Here is a 16,692-nt window from a genome sequence, read left to right as displayed (position 1 = left end):
CAAATTCTTTGATCGCTTCTCTTATTAATAGATAGTTCTAAACAAACTCTTAGGATTTAATCTATTAATAGTATTAAGAGGGGAAAGACCCAATTCTGGTCAACGATCTTACAAGATCGGACCGTTTAAATCAGATCATATATTTTCCTAACATAGATCGAAAACTTTTTTGCAATCAATTTATGTTAGTTGCCACCCTGATTAAACCTACCACTCATATATGAAATTGGAGGTTCAATCGGCCATAGATTATTCTAATTGAATGAACAAAGGGCCCTTCTTGTTTAATCAATACAAATAATCTTAACAGAAAATCGTAGAAAACATATGAATATCCATAAACAATGAATTGAAATAAAAATCAATTAGATATCACAATGTTATAGAATCAAAGCTTTCTTGACTCTTCAACAAGAAATAAAAACCTTACAAACACCTCATAATGAAATCGTAGCTTCCAGATGAGAGGGGGCGAACTCTGCTTCTTCCTCATTGGTTGCTGATTGCTCTCTTCGAGGATTTGATGCCCTTTGGGTGCTAGTCCGCCCCCCTTTATATAGCTTTGGGAGGGAGCTGTCTCCTGCTCCTCTTAGGAGTTCTTTCTCAAAAATAGAAAGCCCTATTTCCTAATGGGATAATGATTAATTCAGATCTAATCTTATCATTATCTTTAACTAGAAATTTTAACTAAGATAGACTCTAACTCTTTCTTTCCATTTCTTTTTTAGAAATACAACAGGAATTTGAATTTGATAGGACTTTGATGATTCAGCCGAATTCTTATTCTTGCATGCTAAATTCGTATTGGGCTTTCTCAATGATTTGAGCCACAGGCTTCTCTGCGAATTGGGCTTCTGCTACAAGTTTGCTTAGATTTCGGGCCCGATTTTGACCTCGATGCAGTCCGAATCTATCAAAACTCAAAACATGAAAATTGTAGAGTTTTTCCTTATCTTTCCAATGCATATTGAATCATCTCAATCGGAATCCGGATGGGAGAATTATGCCCAAATTACCACGCGGCACCGAAACTATGCAAAATTACCCGATTAGCCTTGTTTTTCTCCTAGCGCCTCCTTTCATGCCCTAAATCAAAACACATGAATAGTGAATCCAATTAGGTACTAAATAAGTATAAAAGACTGAATATTAAGGAGTAAAAATATGATAATTTTCATTCTCATCATTTGGTCTAATAGTCTTCGAAAAGCCCAAAAGATTTTTCTAAAAAATTTGCCAAATAGGTTTGGAATAAAGCATCAAGGTCTTAGGGGGTATTCTTTTTCTAGATTTTGAGAGGGGAAAAGTTGGTCAATGAGATTTTGATTCCCATTGACCAAGAAACCCATGTTCTTTTTTCAGATTTATGTGGAGATCAGGGAAAGTTTATTTTCCTGCGTATCACTTACTCGGATAAGTGATACCCATCTCTTAGGTGGGTAAATAACTTTCCCACTTTGGGGGGGGGGGGGGGGGGAAGAGAAGTTGCCAACACTTGAACGGGACAAAAATAATCGTTTTAATATTGGATTTTTATTGCTAAAATGGTCATTGCCTTATTTACATGAGAAATAAAAGAACATGGGTAAATGCACTTACTCGAATAAGTCTTTCATATGACACATTTACCTAGGTAAATGCATTTACTCGCCGAAAAGCAAACAGAGCCTTATTGTTTTCTTTGGATCTATTTTAGTAACTTATCACGTCTTATTTATGTCATACTGATCATCATCACTAAAATTTTATTCAAACAGATCACCGACTGGGGTGGGTCCTAGTTTTGTGCAAATCCTTGCATTAAGGAAAAAAACGTGCATTAGATGCAGTCTTTTGGTTGTTGGCCTGCATTGAAGTAAGGCAACCGAAATCCTGCCAAGAAAATAATAGATATTGGAACATCAAATAAGCCAATCAGCTTCAATAAGAAGAGGGGAAATGTCTTAGAAAAAGAAGAAAAACAAAATACTCTTGCCTAATTCCAAACTCCAGAAGTCACGGAAGAAGAATCAAAACCACCGAAACAACTTGTTGTCCATGCCACCATCATTTCGTCAACATAGGGTGTGGACATTGTCTGCCCAACTTCACATGATCTTGATTTCCCATTCATCAGCTCAAAAGCCAAACCTCCACCAATCTTATCCTAGTTGGAATTGTGAAGCTGCTAATACATGCATCTTGTCAACCAATTTGTTTTGGGGAGATTTCACTGAAAAGAGCTATTGCCTAGTGCAATGGTAAAATCATTGGGGTTGACATGAATGTACATGTAGGTTGTCTGACAGTGGCCACCTCATGCATAAATTGCTATCCAGTCTACCCGTCCCAAGACTCTGGTTAGCTGGAACCAGAATTGAATAGTGATCCTTGATCCGAAAACTGTGAAAGATAATTTGCTTAATCATGCTTTATGTTTAAACCTTCTAGAAAAAAAGCTTAAATATTTGAACTTTGAAGTTGCATGTATCTAAAATCTGATGAGAGAGTGAAAGATGGAACATGAAGAACATCAACAACACCTGTAAGAAGTGATCTGTTGCAAGTTGGAGGGGCTAGAAGGGCTAGGGGTAGACCAAAAAGGAGATGGGTTGAAATAGTAAAGAAATGATTTTAGTGCCCCATAATTTAACAATGGATATGACATTAAACAGAATCGAATGGCAAAACAGAATTATTTAGAAAATCCAATCACCAAGGCTTGGATGATGATGATGATCATGAGGATGTAAATAACTACCAGTGTTGTATATAGATATAGATTTATAATATGGTATAACACATATATACAGTTTTAACAAAAAAATTGAATTCAATTATAATTCCTCTTACATTTTCTCTTCTTATATGAGTCCCGAAACTTCCCTTTCCCTTTCACACAACATAGTCAGTGATCACTGAAGCTGATCCATCAAGGTGTGTTCTCTTTGATGCTGACAAGGTGAGCATACACAACAGTGTTTTACATGATTTTTTTCCAGTAAGGAACCAAAACATAAAATCATACTTTTACCAAGAGCCTACAACCAAAGAAGCATACTTTTACCAAGAGCTTACAACCAAAGAAGCTGGCAGCGACCTTAGCATAAGCGGGAAAGTAATGACAAGAACAATCACATCAAGGAGTTCAACTGGGCCAAGGATAGCTTGAATCCAAGGCTGATACTTCAAGGATGGTTTTACTGCGGGAGACAATACGTATGGACTAGACTTGTACCTAGCTTTCCAACAAGAACAGCTTAGCAAAGAAGTCCAATGGTCTAGCTCACATTCACATTTGTGCAGTCATGGTATAGTGTAGAAATTGCACCAATCATGCAACTTTATTATGACTTTGGATTGCACTTTTCTACCATATTATTGTGACAGAAACCGATAAATCATGAAATAAATAAAAAATAAACACAAAAGGAATGCACAAAGATTTATTATGATTAAAAAATTTGTGCCTAAAACCACGAATGAACCCTTGTGAAATTTCACTCTTTCCAATTGAAGAATTACAATCCAAGTACACAAGTTGGTTTATCACCAAATTAGGTTGTCCTACATTCTCTTAGTTCAACTCCAACCGAGAATATATATATAGGCAGAACCCCTAAAATTACCCATATTTCTGCTCCCAGAACCCCTTAAAACTCATTTTGCTAGTAACAGATCGCTTGGGATGCAAGACATCTACTCATTCTCATATCTAATAATGTGCTTGCTTAGACCCAATCTTTTTTTTTTTCAGAACTAGTGGAAATGCCATGATAGAAGCTGGGCTGAACATAAGCCTGCCCATGGGTCTCTAGGACAGAATTGGGCTGCTTGCAATCTAGCTTATACCCATTACTGAAAGCATTTGCTGCATATGTGACTGAGGATGCGCAGATGGTGTCTGATTGTTGCCCAATACTATAGGTGTCTGATTTTTCATCATAAACTTGGGTACACAAGATAAAGGGTCTCAAATTATTATCAATGGACAAACTGTTTGCTACAATACTCCACTCCTGCAATGAATTTCTCCAAAGAGAGACTAGGATGTCCACATTTAGCATGCTTTTGGCAATGGGAATAATGGAATAACTTCATAAACAGCTTTGGTTAGGTCAAGATTGGTCCAAGCCTTCCCTTACCTCCCCCTCTCTCAAGATTGAGTTTAACCATTTGATCCACTGTCAGAACTTCATTTCGTAGTTTAACAGGGTGATCTGAGACAACTCTTTGTGTTTTCATTTTAAGACTTTTTGTTAAATAAAATATTGCTAATTTTTCTCATCCTTCTAGCCAATTTCATTAAATGTCTCTATCTCTTCTTTTTAATGATGAAATTACCCAAATGCTCATTAAACATTGCTTGGCTTCCTTCCATTTACTATTCATTAGCTGCTATTGTTAAACAACACCTAGCTTCAGCCTTCCTAAACGAGATCCATATTTTATTTATTTTTGATGGTAAAAAGAAAATTCATTCAAAGGAACATGGAGAACGATACAATCTCCGGTGATGAGGCATCACCAACATATCCCAAAGAACACAAATTGAACTCCATCTTCCTGTCAATACATCATTTCCACAGAAAAAAAGCACCTCCTTGCTGCCCCTTCTACCAATCTTATATTTTGTTATGAAGACCCATTATCAATTTTTCGAATTTATGAAATACTGCTCCATCCTTTATCCCTTTATATTTAAGTGCATTTTTTATCAGTAACAGGAATAAATTTCATTAATTGATGAGAAGAAAAAGAACAATTACAACTCATGGGTATCCTCAGCTACCCCCTGCTGTAAGTTAAACCTTAGAAAACCCAGGAAAACTTTGGCTTTTTAATCTTACAACTGAGCCCAAAAGCACTGTTCCCTATTAACCCCTTCCTTCACTAACTGATCTGCTAGACTATTGGCTGACCTTGGAATCCACTGAATAAACAATTGCATGTCTCTTGAGAGTCTTCTAAACTTTTTGATTTCATTTCTGAAGTATCAAGGAGTCTTTTCGTTCTGTTTCAACCAAGTTATGGCTACTTTGGAATCTCCTTTAATTACCAACTTTCTCACCCCCCCATCTCCAAAGATTTCTGCATCCCAAAAACATTGCACTCAATTCATCTGTTGTGGAATCTCCCATTCAAATAGGGCCGGCCTGACTACAAGGGTGCAGTCGAGCTGAGCCGAGCCAAACTTTTGCATGTCTAGCATTGGTTTGACTAAAATACTATTAGGCTTGAGTTTGATTTGAATAAATATGAACTCGAGTTTGGCTCAAAAGCTCGAAAATGAATACTTTTATATTTTATAATATATATGATATATTTTTTATAATATATAGTATATTCTTATATTATATATAGAATATAAAAATGTTTTTTCATAATATATATTATAAAATATATTTTTATATCTATAGTCTATGTACGTATGTATATGTTAATTGAGCCAGGCTCGCAAGCTTTTGAGCCAAACATTTTGTTGACAGGTGTATTATATGCACTGTACATAGGTTAGTGCCCGCAGGGGTATTTTTGTAATTTTGTAGACCTCTTGTGTTGTACAGCCAATATAGTATAAATACAAATGCTTCACTCGACTGAAGCAGTTCTTTTGAGGCCTTAACTCAGTAGCCTCTTCTTCTTCTTCTTCTTCCTTCTTTCCTTTCTTCTTCTCCTGCTCAACATGGTTTCAGAGCAGGACCGTCCAGGCCTGGAAAACAACTAGCTGAGGTCTCTCTCCATTGCTGTGTAGAAGCTATAGTCCTGATGCTCGAAGAGAAGGAAGAAGAAGCTTTCTCTAGTGCTGCAATTAGTCTCCACTGCCGAGTAGGGTTCTGCTACAAGAAAGCTGACTGTTCAACTTCCTAGCACAGAAAAAGGTTCTGCTGCAAGTTTTTTCTTCTTCATCCTTCATCCTTCAGCCCAAGGTGCTGGTAACTCGAGTTGCTCGGCTAAGAAGCCTGTAGAAAACCATCCCATATGTACGAAGGAGGGTTCTGACCTGAAGAGAAGTTTGAGTCCATGACTGTACTGCCTATTCACAGTTCGGGTGACCTAGGTACTGAACTGATTTTTTTTTCTGTTTGTGGTTCTCTTCTTGCCTCCTTTGATGGACTGTTAATGTCCCAAAATCTGAGTAGGGACTGTCCCTCTTCCTCCGATTGTGTGTTGCTCTATTCAGCTCCCTAAGGGACTGTTGATGAACCCTAAACCCTAAGTGACTGTTTGGCTGCCCTAGAAAGTGGGATATCTGCCGATTAGGTGTGGTGAACCACCACTCGTATTGCTGTTCCTACTGAGTTTTTTTTTTCAGCTGAGAAGCTGCATTAAAGTTGTAAAACTGTAGGTCATTCAGACCTGGTTACACTGCAAGTGCAGTTCGTATATTGTTCTATGGACTCCTACACAGTGTAGGTCATACAACCTAGTACTGCAGCTGCAGTGTTTGTGCTTGGTTCTCTGTGAAACCGAAAATCAGCAAGTGCCTAGTTGTGGACTGTAGCAGCTCTGTAAGGCAGTGTTCTGAACCTAGAAGTATGAATAGTGAAGATTCAGCTACATCTGGAATCTCTACAATGCTGAATGGAATGAGTGGGAGCAGTGATCTATCATTCCCTATGGCTGTTGTTCCTCTTGATGGGTTAAACTACCTAGAGTGGTCAAGGGGGATCAAGCTATACACAACTGCAAGGGGAAAAATAGGCTACATAAATGGAAGAATCAAAGAACCACCTTCTGGAAATACAGAACATGATAGATGGGATCAGGAGAACAGTATGATTATGTCATGGCTTTTGATCTCCAATGCAACCACAAATAAGGAAGAACTTCATGTGGGCTGAAACTGCATATGAGATTTGGGAACAGGCAAAATCCACATATTCTGAACTTCGACACTATGCCAAGATTTATCAACTGCAAGCAGCTTCATCTACTTGTAAACAGGGGGAGAGGAGTTTATCAGTTTATTACTCTGATTTGTCCACTGTTTAGAAGGAGTTGGACCATTACCAGAATATTGATTGGAAGTGTGATGAAGATGCAAAATTGTATAAGAAACTTGTCTCATAGCAAAGAGTGTTTGCTTTTTTACATGGTCTCAATCCTATCTATGAATCCATCAGAGTACAAATTCTAAGTTCTAAGGATCTTCCTTCAATTCAGGAGGTCTATGCTCTTGTCCAGTCTGAAGAGAGCAGGAGAAACTTGATGAACAGCACCGGAGGGGATGCAATTGTATTGGCGGCAAAGGGGGGTACCTCTACTAGTGGTGGACCTTCTTCCAAGAGAGGGGATCTCCAGAAGAAAGCAGAAGATAAGGAAAAATTGTGGTGCACTAATTGTCAGAAGCCCCGGCACACCAAAGATACTTGTTGGGATCTCCATGGGAAACCAAAGTGGGCTCAGGATTTACCTAAGAAGCAAGGCTCAGATGTAATTAGAAGACTCGGGCAACAAGGTACCAAGAAACACCACATGACCAACATGGTTACTCGGTAGAATCAGCCCTCCACTTCTACTGTGACTCAAACACCACATGACCAACATAGCTACTCTGGATCTGACCCAAGGGACGATATTGTAAACTCCTTCTGTGACCATTTAGAGCTTTATGGTAGAGCAATTCGCCAGATGGATGCTCCTCCCACCACCTCTTTTGCATCCACATCAGTTTATCTTGCCACAGCTTTCCATGTTGCTTCTCACGACCTTGACTCTCCATGGATCATTGATTTTGGAGCGTCAAAACACATGACTGGTATGTTCTCTTACTTTCAAACTTATCACCCTCTTTCCGGAAGAGATAAAGTGAGACTAGCTGATGGATCATACACTTCCATAGCTGGTCAAGGAACTCTCTCTCTTCCCCTCGGCCTTACTCTTTCTAATGTTCTTCATGTTCCAAAATTCCCTATAAATTTGTTTTCAGTTAGTAGTGTTACAAATTCCTTAAACTGTTCTGTGACTTTTTTCCCTTCCTATTGTGTGATTCAGGATCTGACCTCGAGGAGGACGATTGGTAGGGGACGTATGGTTGATGGACTCTATATGCTGGAGAATACGGCTGGCCTTCATGTTACAGAGTCTATGAGTCAGTTCAGAAAGAGTAAAATGTATTTGTGGCATTGTCGTCTAGGTCATTTGTCTTTTGAGTCCTTGAAAGTTGTTTTCCTAGAACTGTGTAAGTCAGTGTTTGTTTCTAATTTTTCTTGTCAAACGTGTCAGTTAAGCAAGCATTGTAGAACTCAATTTCCTCAAAGAAATAGTAAATCTGAGTTTCCTTTTCACATTGTGCATTCTGATGTGTGGGGCCCTGTTACTTTACCTTCTGAGAGTGGCTACAAGTACTTCATTACCTTCATTGACGATTATTCCAGATACACTTGGGTATATCCAATGCGAACCCATGAGGAAGTACCAAAAATTATCCAAGATTTTCAGCGGATGGTCTTCACCCAATTTCATACTGAAATTCAAATATTTCAATCAGACAATGCAAAAGAGTTTTTTCATAGTGACCTCACAGAGTTCTTTGCTTCACATGGCTCACTTCATCATAGCTCTTGTGCTTGCACGCCACAACAAAATGGTGTGGCTGAACGGAAGAATCGTCACTTTCTTGAAGTGGCACGGGGTTTACTACTCCACATGAATGTTCCCAAACGATTTTGGCTTGAGGCCGTCCTTTGTTCTACATACCTCATTAACCGAATGCCCTCTCGTTGGTTAGAGTACAAAGCCCCACATCAGCTTCTCTTTCCGAAGGCCCCTCTTCTTTCAATTCCTCATGTTTTTGGTTGTCGGTGCTTTGTCCAAAACCTATGTCCACCCGGGGGAAATTGGACTCTTGTGCTATCCCGTGCATATTTCTTGGCTACTCATTCTCTCAGAAAGGGTATCGTTGCTTTGATCCTGTTTCTCGGAAATTCTAGGTCTCCATGGATGTTACCTTCTTTGAAGATGAGCCCTTTTTTCCTATTTTTCCTTAGGGGGAGTGTAGGCATGAGTTGAAACTGGTTCAACTTCCTCCTCTTCCTACTACTTCTTCTCCCCCTTCTCATTCTGATCCTCCACCTTTCCGTGTTTTTTCTCGTCGTCGTAAAGGCCAACTAGGTTCAAGTGCTGTGGAGAATCCAGAAGCCATACCTCAAGTGCCATCAAATTCCTTGGGGGAATATCATACTCACTCAGGTAACTTGACTCCCAACCTCCCTATTGCTAATGATCTTGACCTTCCCATTGCCCACAGGAAAGGTGTTAGGTCGTGCACCACTAAACACCCCATTTCCAACTTTGTTTCCTATGATAACATCTCACCTTCATTTCTTGCTTTTCTTACCTCCATTGACAATATCCCTATTCCCAAGAATGTGGCAAAAGCTCTCTCAGTACCAGAATGGACAAAGGCCATGAAGGAAGAAATTGATGCCCTTCATAAGAATGGCACGTGGGAACTTGTTGATCTCCCTAAGGGAAAGGATCCAGTTGGATGTAAATGGGTATTCACTGTTAAGCATGGGGTTGATGGAACCGTGGGGAGGTATAAAGCTCGTTTAGTGGCAAAGGGTTTTACTCAAGTATATGGAGTTGATTATGCAGAAACCTTTGCCCCTGTTGCCAAAATGAACTCTATTAGAGTCCTTTTCTCTCTTGCTGCCAATCTGAATTGGGATCTACATCAGCTCGACATCAAGAATGCCTTCTTGAATGGTGACCTTGAAGAGGAAGTTTATATGGTTCAACCCCCCAGTTTTTTGGCTCAAGGAAGTGAACAGAAAGTGCGCAAGTTAAAGAAGTCTTTATACGGGCTGAAGCAATCACCAAGAGCTTGGTTCAGCAGATTTCATACTACAGTTTAGCAGAGGGGATACAAGCAATGCCAGTCAGATCACACACTGTTTGTAAAAAGAGTAGAAGGTAAAATGGCTGCCCTAATAGTATATGTGGATGACATAATTGTTACTGGTGACTGGAAGGATGAAATTCAAAGTTTGAAGGGCTTCCTTGCCACTCAGTTCGAAGTGAAAGATCTAGGACCCGCCAAATACTTCCTTGGAATTGAGGTTGCCCGATCAAAAAAGGGTATCTTCATCTCTCAAAGGAAATATGTCCTAGATTTGCTTAAGGACACTGGAAAGATTGGGGTTAAACTAGTTGACTCTCCCATTGACCCCAACCATAAGTTAAGTGACAACCAAGGTGAACCTCTTAAGGATGTGAAGCAATTTCAGAGGCTTGTAGGGAGATTGTTGTACCTCTCTATGACTCGTCCAGACATAGCATATGCTGTTGGTGTCCTCAGCCAGTTCATGCATGCACCTAGGTCCACTCATCTTGAAGCAGTGGAGAGAATACTGCGGTATCTTAAGAAGTTCCCGGGTGGTGGCTTATTATTCCAGAAACATGGACATTTAAGAGTTGAAATTTACACAGATGCGGATTGGGCTGGATCTCAAAGTGACAGAAGGTCTACTAGTGGCTACTGCACCTTTGTAGGAAGGAACCTTGTTACTTGGAGGAGTAAGAAGCAAACCGTGGTAGCTAGATCCAGTGCTGAAGATGAGTACCGCGCAATGGCACACGGAGTAGCCGAAGGTATGTGGATAAAGAATCTATTGGGAGAGTTGGGTTTTCTAGTTGATAAACCCATGACTCTACTCTATGACAACAAGGCAGCTATAAGTATCGCTGCCAACCCGGTACTACATGATAGAACAAAGCACATTGAAGTTGACAAGCACTTTATCAGAGAGAAAATCATCACAGGTGAAGTATGCACTCCATACATCAGCTCTGAAGACCAACTAGCAAACATCTTTACAAAAGGGCTAAACCATTCTAGACACCAAGGTCTCTGTGACAAGTTGGGCATGATTGATATCTATGCCCCAACTTGAGGGGGAGTGTTGACAGGTGTATTATATGTACTGTATGTAGGTTTAGTGCCCGCAGGGGTATTTTTGTAATTTTGTAGACCTCTTGTGTTGTACGACCAATATAGTATAAATACAAATGCTTCACTCGACTGAAGCAGTTCTTTTGAGGCCTTAACTCAGTAGCCTCTTCTTCTTCTTCTTCTTCTTCTTCTTCCTTCTTTCCTTTCTTCTTCTCCTGCTCAACACATTTTATTGGCCGAGCTTGAGTTCAAATAATTAATTGAGCTTACCTTGAGATTCAAACTCGATTAGAATTGAACTCAAACTGAGCCTAATTACTTGAGCCAAACTATTCAATTAGAGCTAAGTTTGATTGCAATCCTACACACAATTATTCCATTTTCATTTCTTATCACCCCTCCTACTCTAGAAGGTCCTGGATTACCAAAGCTGCTTCCATCAAAATTTAATTTAAGAAAGCCATTCTCAGGAGGATTCCAAGCCCTTATATTTTCTTCTCGGAAGAGAATGAGGTTGTGACTGTTCCCCAATTCCTGATTACATCATTAAAAGTAAAGTATGAGAACAAACTCAAAGACTTTACCCAATGTTCCACCTTTACCATAATCCCTTCTATCAAAACTTCCTTCTTTTCTTCCCCTCAAAGATTTTCAAGTTTCTTACCTCCCATATTTTCCAAATCACTGATGGCCTCGTGCACCTCCATAGTATTCTCCCCCTTCTTTTTGGCCACCTGAAAGTAGAAGTGTCAAAGAACCTATCCAAGCTGTTAGAGGTGTTCAACTTGCATCCAAAGAGAGAGAAAACCACTCTCAAATACAGCAAGAAAAAGGGTAGGAAATGAGAATATGATAATCGGATTTACAATTAGACTCACACAAAAAACACTTGATGTAATTCTTGGTTTATGTGCCACAAGGCAGTGTAGTCTTTTTTCTTCTTTTTGTAATTTCCACCCTAAATATGAATAATATTGTTGGTGCCGCCAGCCAGAACTTTTTGGCCTTTTACAATTTATTCTCTCTTCTTCTTCTCCTGTCTCTTATCTCTTTTGTTTTTCCTCATTAAAATAAGAGCACTGATTTGGGATAGGCATCAGATAGGTCTCTTCCTTTGCAATAAGTCATAAGTATTAATTTCACCATGGAGAACCTCCCAACAAAAAGCACCCACTTTGGGGGTGATAGAATAGCACCAAACTTCTTTGACTGAGAATAGCACAACAGATTGAGTAGAAGAAGACAGGGACTTAAAGTGTTAGGTACTGCCTAACTCAGGGACTCTTTCGAGGGAGCCTGCCTCCTGAATGAGAGAGAGAGAGAGAGAGATTGTATTCCCAAATTGATAATCCCCTCCTGACTTCCTTTCCTTATTTATATACTGCTGTTACAATTCTGTTACACCAGCCTCTCTACTTGCCCGGTTCACTTGTCCAGTTTGTTAGTTTGTTCTAGTGGTTGGCTGTTAGTTACATTCTTTAAAGGCTGGCGTGGCCTTTTCTTGTACACTTGTATTCCCTTTATTTGTGTCTCAACAGTCCCTCCTCCATTGAAAGCGACCTTGCCCTCAAGGTCAAGATGTGGGAATCTATTATGTAAATCCAAGTAAGGTTCCCAAATTGCATCCTCAATTGGGAGACCTGACCATACCGCCAATGCCTTTGGTTCGATGTGATTCCCTTTGCGTATGCACCTTAAATCTGTTATCTGAGTGGGCTCAGTTTGAACTTGGCCATCTTTTGAGAATGATGGGAGGGTGGTTGTTGTTATTGCTCCTTTTTTTGGCCATTTCTTCAATAGGGATACATGGAATACAGGGTGCAATTTTGATGTTGCTGGGAGGTCAAGCCTGTATGCCACCGACCCAATGCGTTCCACAATCCGAAATGGGCCGAAGTACCTAGGGCTCAGTTTGTTCCACCTATGGCCTGCTACTGAAACTTGCTTGTATGGTTGCAATTTAAGGAAGACTTGTTCCCCAATCTGGTGTTGGACAAGCCTATGCCTTCTGTTGTAGGAGTCTTCCATCCATTGTTGGGCTTGATGGAGGTGGGATTTGAGATCTTGTAACACCCTATCTCATTGGAGGAGTTGGACTTCTACTGCTGCTACTTCTGTAGACCCTTTCTCATATGGGAGTAGGGGAGGTGGGTCCCATCCATATAGAGCCCGGAAGGGAGTCATTCTTGCTGCACTATGATATGTGGTATTGTACCACCATTCTGTCCAATGAAGCCACTTGAGCCACTGACGTGGCCTATCCCCTGCATAGCACCTTAGATAGGTTTCCAAACTCCGGTTGACCACCTCAGTCTGCCCATCTGTTTGAGGGTGGTAGCTGATAGATTTGAAGGGTTTCACTCCCTGTAGTTGAAAAAGTTCTGCCCAGAAACGATTCATAAAAATAGGGTCGCGGTCTGAGACAATAGAGTTAGGGGTACCGTGCAATCGTGCCACCTCAGTAAAATTCTCAGCCATCATTGAGGCTGTAAAGGGGTGGGACAGAGGGAGAAAATGGCAGTATTTGGTGAATCTATCAACCACTACGAGAATGACGGACTTGCCATAGGAAAGGGGGAGCCCCGTTATGAAGTCCATGGATATATCTGCCCACACTTGTGTAGGAATTGGGAGTGGTTGTAGCAGTCCTACTGAAAACTGGGTATCCGCCTTATTTTTCTGGCAAATGACGCATTCGGCTATGAATTTTTGGACTGAATTTCGCATGCCTTTCCAATGGAATTGGGTGGCTAGTCTATTGTAAGTGCGCAGGATCCCTGAGTGTCCTCCTGCTGGTGATGAGTGGAACACTTCCAAAAGCTGCTGAATATGGGCTGGATCCTATGGTATCAACATTCGGCATTTATACAGCAGCAAGTTATTCTCCACTGTGTACCCTGAGTGGCTAGTAGGGTCCTCTTGGACCTATGAACGCAGCTTGCTCAGTTGTGGGTGCCTTTCAACTTCTTCCCTTAGAAAACCCATGATGGAACATGTTGGTTGTCCATTGCCCCCTAGTACCAGTCCGGTTACTCTCATAGTTTGAGAAGAAGCAAGGCCAGTCAAGGCTTGCAGGGATACTTCCGGGTATTCCTTTGTCCATTGCCCCCATTCTTGGTTGTCCATTGGCTCTTCAATATCTGTTGATTGCTCGACATTTTTGGTTTCAGGTTGAAGGAAGAAAACTTGAGAGATCTTAGCAATGAACCGACCCGAATTTGTCTCCACATGCATAACAAAGGCGCTTTTCCTGTTGGGCTTGCATCTCAGCCCAGGTTAACCTCTTGGCTGAGCCGGGGCCTGAACCAGAGTTGGCGTCCTTGCCTGTGATTCCTACTCCTGATCTGGGCTCCGATTTACCCAAGATACCTGGTTCTGGGTTCGGTATACCTGGTCTGATCGCACCTTCCAGAAGTCGATTAATCCTTCTTGCCTGATTCAGTTTGTCTTCATGTAATCGAGCTACTGCTGCTGCTTCAGGAACAGTGGTGGGCTGCATGGCTTTTACCTCTAGCCGCAATTCTTCCCTGAGTCCACCAACAAAACTGTTGACAAGCGCGTTTTCTGGCCAGCCTTGCATGCGCACAGCTAATCTTTCGAACGCCATCTGATATTCTTGAATGGAGCCGGTCTGTCATAGCTTAGCAAGGCTTTCATCATAGTTCTCAAATGCCAAGACTCCAAATCGCATCGGTGAAGTCTGCCCATGTGGCTCTTGGGTGCCGTCGCCGGTACCACTGGTACCAGACGATCGCCTCTCCTTCCAAGTGTGCAGAAGCTAATGGAACACGATCAGGTCCTTGTGTGTCATGGTAATCGAAGTATCTTTCTGTTTGCAGAAGCCAGGATGTGGGATCTCCCCCTGCGAAGATGGGAAACTCGATTCTTGCTGTTCTTGATCCACTTCGATGACTGGTGTCACTGTGCTCTTCCTGATTCGGCGCAGGTGGTGCTTGTGCCAGTCGTTCAAGCAAGGATGCAAAGCTTTCTTTGATTTCTTTGACGTCAGCCGATATTCTTTGCATTTCTCCTTCCATGTTGTTGACTTTGTTCTCCATTGCGGATGACCTTGTGCTTGGCATCTTGGCTCTGATACCAACTTGTTAGGTACTGCCTAACTCAGGGACTCTTTTTAGGGAGCCTGCCTCCTGAATGAGAGAGAGAGAGAGAGAAAGAGAGATTGTATTCCCAAATCGATAATCCCCTCCTAACTTCCTTTCCTTATTTATATACTGCTGTTACAATTCTGTTATACCAGCCTCTCCACTTGTCCGGTCCACTTGTCCAGTTTGTTAGTTAGTTTGTTCTAGTGGTTGGCTGTTAGTTACATTCTTTAAAGGCTGGCGCGGCCTTTTCTTGTACACTTGTATTCCCTTTATTTGTGTCTCAACATAAAAAAGGAAGCGCAATTGGAAAACCCAGATGGATGAATCCAAAGTCTATCGTCTTGTTAACTAGTATCAAGGAAAACCCAATCAAGAAAGATAAAGTTTTTGGTAGAAATAAGATTCAAAATGAAGGGAAAGTCTCGATACTTAGGCTGGTTGAGACACTTGCAATATATACAATGACAGTCCTGATAAGTTACAATAGTGGGATGGTGAAGTTGAGTAGGATACAATAACTTAGTGATAAGGTGATAGAGATACAATATAACTAAAACAGGTTACATGAGATAAGTTGATAGAGTTGTCGCATTCTACATAAGCTCCAATATGCCCCCTCAATCGAAAGGTCCAGGAGGGACATGAAGCTTGGTTTGAAGATGCATAAATCAAGATCCACTGAGAGGTGTGGTCATCACATCAGCAATCTGGTCTCCCGAAGAGATGTACTGAGCACAGAGAGATTTGTGAAGAACCAAGTCATGAAGGAAGTGAAAATCCACTTCTACATGATGGGTGTGTGCATGAAAAACGGGATGAATCACCAAGTAGGTTGCACCAATGTTGTTACACCAGATAAGAGGGGGTTGAGGGAGAGTGTCCCAAATCTTTGAGAAGACAAGACGGCCACAAAACCTCAGTAGCAACTTTGGCACAAGAAAGGAACTCGGACACTATACTGGACTGTGCAATGGTAGGTTGTTTCTTGGAGCTCTAAGTGACCAAGCTACGACCTAAATGTTGAAGAACTGAAGGGTAGTTTTGTAATTCTACTGTATTTTATTATTTTTTCTTGTACTGTATTAGGCATGTACTTTAGCGTACAGCTCTTTTATTCTCTTTGTAAGGACAATCTTGTCCATTTACATAAGATTAATATAAATATCTCTTTTCTGGATTGGTTCGATCAGATTGATCAACCCTAACAGATTTGAACCTCTGTCACATCTCTCTCTTTCGCCTTCTCACGAACTGACATGGTATCAGAGCAGGCTGCTCTCTGATCCTTTTCTCTTCCCTTTTGATCAGTTTGAAAACTTTAATCATTGCTGTTTGACGCTGGATTGTTTCGATCTCTCCAGAGACCTGTTTCTTGTGTTTTGTCCATCTAGGGAGAGAGATTTCATTAGATCTCTCTCGTATGAAATTAGTTTGCAGTAAGAATTGAAAGGAAGTGCGGCCTAGGCCCTCTCATCATATTCTGAATTTTTCATCGAGATCGGAGAAGTTTTAAGAGAGATCTATACATCTTCTCTGGGTGGCTGCATCCAAACTTTCCTTTTATGGACTGTGTATCAAGTTTTCTCCATTTGCTGGAACTTGGACAATTTCTGGTGATTGTAAGAGGTTTCTATTATCAGTTTCTTTGACTCTCATAGTTTGATTACTGCTATATTGTTTGATATGATCAGTCTTTACTGTGTTTCC

The 16,692-nt window shown here is 40.8% G+C and overlaps 1 pseudogene across 1 annotated transcript in view; it reads right to left on the bottom strand.

The window, feature by feature from the left end:
- Positions 1-349: 349 nt before the first annotated feature.
- LOC148802903 (RAP domain-containing protein, chloroplastic-like) overlaps positions 350-16,692 on the bottom strand; it is a 59,715-nt pseudogene continuing 43,372 nt past the window's right edge. Inside the window, exons 3-5 of the transcript XR_016077244.1 lie at positions 1,976-2,382; positions 1,600-1,872; positions 350-1,086 (exon numbers count right to left, since the gene is read on the bottom strand). The product of XR_016077244.1 is annotated as an RAP domain-containing protein, chloroplastic-like (transcript). The remainder of the gene's footprint in view (positions 1,087-1,599; positions 1,873-1,975; positions 2,383-16,692) is intronic.

The sequence above is a fragment of the Nelumbo nucifera genome, chromosome 1 (genome assembly GCF_055504915.1).
Source record: "Nelumbo nucifera cultivar China Antique chromosome 1, China Antique-T2T, whole genome shotgun sequence".
NCBI classification, from domain to species: Eukaryota; Viridiplantae; Streptophyta; class Magnoliopsida; order Proteales; family Nelumbonaceae; genus Nelumbo; species Nelumbo nucifera.
The sequence above is the reverse complement of the archived record's forward strand: the minus strand, read 5'-3'. Positions and strand labels throughout refer to the sequence as shown.